This window comes from Mytilus edulis, chromosome 8 (assembly GCF_963676685.1).
Source record: "Mytilus edulis chromosome 8, xbMytEdul2.2, whole genome shotgun sequence".
NCBI classification, from domain to species: Eukaryota; Metazoa; Mollusca; class Bivalvia; order Mytilida; family Mytilidae; genus Mytilus; species Mytilus edulis.
In genome coordinates, this window is record NC_092351.1 from 64,708,108 (window position 1) to 64,715,463 (window position 7,356).

A 7,356-nucleotide genomic window follows, 5' to 3' on the forward strand; every position below is an offset into this window, starting at 1 on the left:
TACTAAAGTACAAGCAAATTCAATACTAAAGAACAATTAATTCAATACTAAAGTAAAAGCAAGTTCAATACTAAAGTACAAGCAATCCAATACTAAAGTACAAGCAAATTCAATACTAAAGAACAATTAATTCAATACTAAAGTAAAAGCAAGTTCAATACTAAAGTACAAGCAAATTCAATACTAAGCACATTCAGAATTATAAATGTGATTCTTATTTAAATTTAGAATACTACTACAATCAATAAAGTAAACTAGATAATGAAAACACTGAAATGAAATTAAAACAAATGTCATTAGATGTCATAACCAGCAAGAGAAATTATGTTTGAGTTGAAAACGAAGACACTCAAAAACTCATTATATTATGGTCAACAACTGATAATGCATTATCATTTCCTCAAAAGGAGGTTGGCAGCGGTAAGTGTGTTTGTACCTACTGATACAGTGTTGTAAATCCAGAAACAAGAGCTGTTAAATAAAAAGTAAAACAGTAGCATTTGAAAAAAACAAAATGAGACGGATTTGTGGGTTTACAATCAATATATACAATAAACTCTTACCTTAGATATATTCAGCTTCGTCCTTGTTAATCAAGTGTGCATAACATTGTGAGGAGTGCTTTAGCTGAAGAAATGTATTTGCCGTGAAATCAAATTAAGACATGCCAGCTATTTTTTATAAAATATTGCAAGTCATCGTATGATGACCCGTTGAACGAGCTTGCACTAAATACAGATTTATAAGAGATAAGAGACAATTTAAGTAAAGAATATAAATGTTATGCATCAATTGTTACTATCAAAAATTTGTTAATGATGAGGATTTCATGAACCGATTGATGTACATTAGAATCAAAGCAACGAAATAAGTACTTTTCGTTGATGATTTTAGATAAGCACATAAAATGTGTGTGCTTGCTGTAGTTAGAATATAAATTTTCATATTGATGAATAGAATAATCATGTATGTTGATGAGTAAAGGATACATGTTCAGTTCTTGCTTCAGAGGATGTAGCTGTTCAGATATAACGGGAAACTGGCGCTGTTCCTGTATTCTTCACTCAATAATCTGTTCAATGCAAATTGAAACCTAGATTATAAATGATTTTTAACATTAATTATTCAATTAGTTATCAATGGTACCAGGTTTATGATTTAGTACGCCAGACGCGCGTTTCGTCTACATAAGACTCATCAGTGACGCTCATATCAAAATATGTATAAAGCCAAAAAGTACAAAGTTGAAGAGCATTGAGGATCCAAAATTCCCAAATGGTGTGCCAAATACGGCTAAGGTAATCTATGCCTGGGATAAGAAAATCCTTAGTTTTTCGAAAAAATCATACTTTTGTAAACAGGAAATTTAGTAAAATGACCCCATTATTGATATTCATGTATAAACAAGAAAATGAATAATTTGACCGACGATATATTCAATTACATTGTACGTCCTAGCAGATTGTGTATCCAGAAAAAAATTGAGGGGAACAAAATATAATTAAATAAATTTAGACATGCGCGTTACATTGATCATGATATGTAATAAATATTCTTTTGCAAAAATAAAAACTAATTCGCCATTTAAAAAGTGTGTCAATCAGTGCGATACATAGGTGGTTTTCGCTGGACAGTATACATGTAGGACAAATACTGATTTGTTTATATGATTGATATCATTTAATGTAATGTGTCCGTTTTTGAATTACATCAAAACAGAAGAAAACTATGTTATTCACGGCATAGATCAATCCAACATGAGATGTTAAACTTTGTCACATACGCGTACTAGTATTGATAAGTCCAAAGATTTATGTATTAAGGCATTATTATACCTTATTAAATACTACATAACACGGCTTGTGACATATTAAGTAATTAACAATCCGTCCACCAATACTTTGAATTCAGTGCCAATCGACATTTTATTATATAACCGTCTTCATCTTTGACTGAAAAATAAGTTAAGGTAGATTAATTGTAAATATACATCTTGGATTGTATCTTAACAGTTCACAATCGATCTAGATATTTTGTTATCTGCAAATGCTCTCAAATTTCGTATTTTAGTGGGATTTTTTAACGTTTGTGTGATAAGTCTTTTGTAGACGAAACGCGCGTTTGGCGCAACTACAAAATTTCAATCCTGTTTTCTATGATGAGTGTATATGTACCCGGTATGTCAATATAATATTCACGCCGATGTGGAACAAAAATGTACTCGCTATTTTTGTTTTTTTATCAAATAATTATAATTTAGTTGAACATTTGCGTGAGTTGAATATATTAACCTTAATATTTCCGAAAACTAATAGACCAGAACATATAGTGAATACAGAATTTTAAAGGTCAGAGTAAGTTATTATAAAACTTCAATTACACAACGTCTATGATTTCAACATTTAATACGTTGTTACAAAATTATTCCTTTGACAAATATTACCGTTACGAAGCACTTGACTAAGATTAATATAAGATAGTTAAAATTAAAACATATAACAATATGAATCGATTGTAGTGTGTAGTCTTTTTAACTATAATTATAATATTTGATATATTTATAATGGCAAATAACAACAGTTTTAATTAGAAGATACTTCTAAATCAGCTAGAGCACCAGATCACACCCAATATCATTTGTATCCGTTCATTTTTTTGTGTGGTCTTTTTTAATCATCATTCTGTTTCTATTGATCTGTGTATGGCTTAATAGTGCCCTTGCAACATCCCCTTTTGATTATAAAAACTACTTATGCAATTTGTTGAAATGAGAGAAAATAAAATGGGTTAATAATCGAAAAAAAATATATTACAAAAAAAAACTTACAACGTTATGGCCATTTATATCTAACGTAAAAAAAAAACTAAATTAATGCACAGACAATTTAGGAGTAAATGCATGGAACACAAACCTTAACATCAACTAAGGTTCCTGGACGTTATGCAATACATGTGTAGATAGTTAGAGCGTCGTGTTAAACAAAAGAAATAAAACGCCGATTAATAGTTTCATTCGGAAACACCATCAATAAGTACTACAGAAAGAAAATCAGTGTAACGGATATATATACAATAACAGGAACCTATAAGTTGTTATGTGTTCACAAATCTTCCTCCACAATCAAAAACATCGTGTAGCCCATACAATTTATATTTACCTAAATGTCTTGGTACCTCCATGATACGTCCAAACACCAAAATGAAAAGACAACCACAAAGGATTGATAATAACCAACACAGTAACAATAATGTCGACTTGCATATTTTTTTCACTATTGAACGAACACTGATAATCTATAATTCTTTTTTTACGATCTATCAACTACAAGCATTATGGGTATTTTCTTGTTTCTAATACAAGGTTGACAGGTATTTAAACGTACGAAAAATGTGTTGTTCTAAATGGGTCAAAATGTATTCAATATATCTGTTTTGGTAATAACAATTCTTTATTTTATAACTAAAGATTGGAATAGAGAATACACCAATATGTATTTCTCCTTTAGGAATAACACAGTTTAATTTGAAACACATACTTTAATGTTTATTTTGGTTTTGTCTGTAACTAAGTGGATGTATTTCAAAGCAAATCAATAATTAATTTATAGTATTTCATACCTTTTTTTATTGAAAATCATTTCAAGTCTTCAAGTCTATTAAATACGCGTTCAAAAATGTTCTATATAAGAAGTGTCCATCGTTACAATTAATTTATACCATTTGTTTTAAAAAGTGATACATTCTTACGACAAGAATACATTATTGAATTGGAATTTAAGCATATATTATTGACATCATCAAAATTAATTTTAAACAATAAAATAACAGTCTGTTGAAATTGATTGATTGCTTTGGCTAACCGTCCAGTGGCAAAGATTTCATGCATGCCAAGGACGAAAACAATTCAGCAATTATTACAATATGTAGCTCCTGTAACAGACGTAATTGAATGAAGGTGTGTTATTTCGATTGTTACTAGAAAAAGGAGGGTATATAAGAAGAGAAAAGATAACATCATTTTAATTTTTCTACACATAATGGCAATATTGACGTTCCACCAGGCACTAATGGCAATTTAGACAACGTAGATGAGGCATCTGTGGTTGAAGTGTCAAGAAATGCTTTACTTGGGTATCAAAACTAATACCAAATAAGGTTGACAGGTAGATTTATAGCGTTTTAGAAACTGCTATTAAGGTACATGTATCCTTGTGAATTTGATTGTCTGTATTTTGTATTTTCCTGTAAAGATCGTTTGGCAGTAATGAACTGTTCCACAAAAATTAATGCCATCTCAAAGATAATTTCCCCAGAAATATTAACGAACCCATGATAGCGCAAAGACCCTAAAACGGGTACAAGATGCAATTGTTAAGGTCTCCATTCAATTGTTACCATGCTAAAATAGTGAAATAATAATACATCGTGGATACTGTATGGTGCAGTATATACAACTTATTTGATTTTGGGCAATCCCTCCAAAAAATGATTATTTTTTAATACCGATTCCTTGTCCGGCTTTGTCTATACTTTTTGTCCATTTTGGTTTATAGCTATTCGTCTCTTTTAATAAGCTTTGAATTTTTAAATATAGTGGCCTCGATTATCACTGACGAGACATTGAATGTCGGAATGCACATCAGGTGCAGAAAGATTGGTAACGTTTATGTTATTTCGAGGAATGTTTGAACAAATCAGAAATTCCTTATCGTTGGGTTTAAAGTTTTTACTATTTGACACTCAATATGATAACAACAACAAAAAACGACAATTAGGATAGCACATTGACCTTTTTCATTAGAGAATGTAGAGGGGAAAATGTAGGACGAGCAAAAAAAAAAAATAGTGAATGATCAAAATATTTACTGAAAATGTCTGACTGCTGCAATTCTTAGAGAGGATTTCCTAGAAACTTATAAAAGAATAAGAAAATAATGTCTTCATCTGGTGACTTTGTGATAAGAGATCTTTAAAGTACACAATTCCAAGATGAAAATACTTCATCTATTTTTTTATATTAAAAGAGTAGGATCTAAGTACAAAGCAGCATAAATTTTACTAAATTTAAGGTATGAACTTCGACAAGGTACAAAATGTGGATATACCGTGTACTTTCTTAAGATTATTTAAAATTAATCAATATATTCATGATATTTAAGATGACAAAGGTTTTTATGTTACAGATGTATGAAACATATTCTATTAAAAAGGAGACATATATTGCATTTTCTCACTGAACCAATATTATATCAATCAGTTTTACTACTACGATGAACAGAAAAACAATATAAAATAAATTAATAGAAGAATGCATGCCAATTCTTATTAAACTTCATCTGTGTATTCCCATTACAGCAATCTTTAGCTGTCATGCAGATTTAAGGCTTTAATTTTGTGTCCGGGCTCAAACGTGTATTCTAGACTTTAATGAGTTTTGCAATCTATTATAATAGTATTTTTAAATGTTGACATTTGCCTTGGATATAACATACTTTCGCTGTACGACACGGGTAGTCTACATGCATACACATCAATAATTGTTTTTTTTACACTGTGAAAGTGAAACAGAATGATATAATAATGTCATCATTGGCAGATTAATGAGTTAAAAAATATAGACGAGTGATACATTTGTAATACCGGAAGAAAAGTCGAAAATTTACTGACAACGCCATGACTTAAAAGAAAACAAAAACTGACAAACAATAGTACACGAAACACAGCATAGAAAACTAAAGACAGAAGAACAATACGAACCCATACAAAAACAAGGAGTGATTTCAAGTGTTCCACATTGGTAAGCAGATCAAGTGGCTCCCGTCGTGTTGCTCATGTTAGTACAAACCGAATAGTAAGTTTAATTATGTAGATAAAAGACATAATTGCAGTTACGATATAAGGAGCATATCCGCTATCATCTGTGTAGCGTATATTCTATAACGATCAAGCAACAGTTGATGGCGTCTGTAAAACTTAAGAAGAGATGATTTATTTTCACCATTTGGACCTCATGGCTTCCTTGTTAGCAGCAACCATCTTTCCAGAAATTCATGATTTTAAATACAAGCCCCTAAATATCGCATCAACTGGGAAATAAAAACGTGCAGCAATCGCTATGGTTTACGATTACATATGCTTGTTACAAATGGTCATTGTACTTGATTCAGCATGCCACTACTTTGAATGATTATTACCAAAGTGCAAACCCGAAGCCCTTTTTGTCTTATCTTCAAATCTTAAGTCATATACATAATGATGGCAAAATATTATCAAAAGTACGCGATGTATTGTAAACCGGTCAGCCTTTCCATTCAAAGAGTCTACCACTACTTAGTCTAGGCGGAGGCATCTCATTCATATATTACATTGTATTTTACATATATACTCATACAGTATGCGTAACAATAAAGAAGATCAATACGTAATTATCATTTTAATAATACAATAAACACAACTAATTCTTCTCATAAGTTCAATTAGTAATTTGCTAAAACATTTAATAACCATCCGGCGAATAGGCTGAATTGGTATATTTATATTTAAGATTATACTGCGTATTATGGTCTTTATTACTATCATTATTACTCGTTTCTTTCTTCTGTGCTTGATGATCGTTGATCCGTTGTTGCGTTTTGTTACTGTCCTATATGAAAAAAAAAACTTGTATATTAATTATGTACTTTTCACCTTTCTGATAGTTGATAACGAATCGGTCATAGAAAAGGCTTAGACAATTCAAAATAAATTATTCGTTTGATTTGTAATGACATTGTAAGGCAGCAAAACGTGTTTCCCCAAAATACATATCAATATTATATTACTATGCAAGGCGTCGCATCTATTCCAACTTTAATAAAGATTTTCTTTACACTGATCACGATTGATTGATTAATTGATTGATTGATTGATTGGTGTTAATGCTATTTTCAACACTATTGTGCTTTTTCATGCCGGTCAATTTTTATTTGCACATGTAGCTTGACTGACCGCAGCGAGCCACAAACCTTAGTGGGAAAACTTTCAATTAAGATCGCAAGAAAAGTGTTCTAAATATTAGACTTCCGTTCTGCTTTTGTATGGTTTACTTAATCTTAATTTTTCTTAAAATAGATATGGACGCATATTTAAAAAGTTGTTTTACTAGTATGATTTTTGCTTTTCTTCGATATTTGATTTTTATTGTTACGTCGATGTTGCATGCGCCATATAATAAACCTAGAAATTCTCGCATCTGCCGCTATAAAAAAAAAAGAAGACATAGATTAAACAGGTAAACGCTCTGCACAGATTGCATGATAGTTTGTTTTTGTTTAACAAACATATAATTGTGTTTTTGGTTAATGCTTTTCATTTTTA

The 7,356-nt window shown here is 30.6% G+C and overlaps 1 protein-coding gene across 1 annotated transcript in view; it reads right to left on the reverse strand.

Annotated features, from left to right (window-relative positions):
• LOC139486079 (adhesion G protein-coupled receptor B3-like) overlaps positions 1–3,299 on the reverse strand; it is a 30,847-nt gene extending 27,548 nt beyond the window's left edge. Inside the window, exons 1-3 of the mRNA XM_071270775.1 lie at positions 3,159–3,299; positions 1,836–1,952; positions 990–1,072 (exon numbers count right to left, since the gene is read on the reverse strand). The gene's annotated coding sequence lies outside the window, so the exon portion shown is untranslated. The remainder of the gene's footprint in view (positions 1–989; positions 1,073–1,835; positions 1,953–3,158) is intronic.
• Between the last annotated feature and the right edge of the window lie 4,057 nt (positions 3,300–7,356).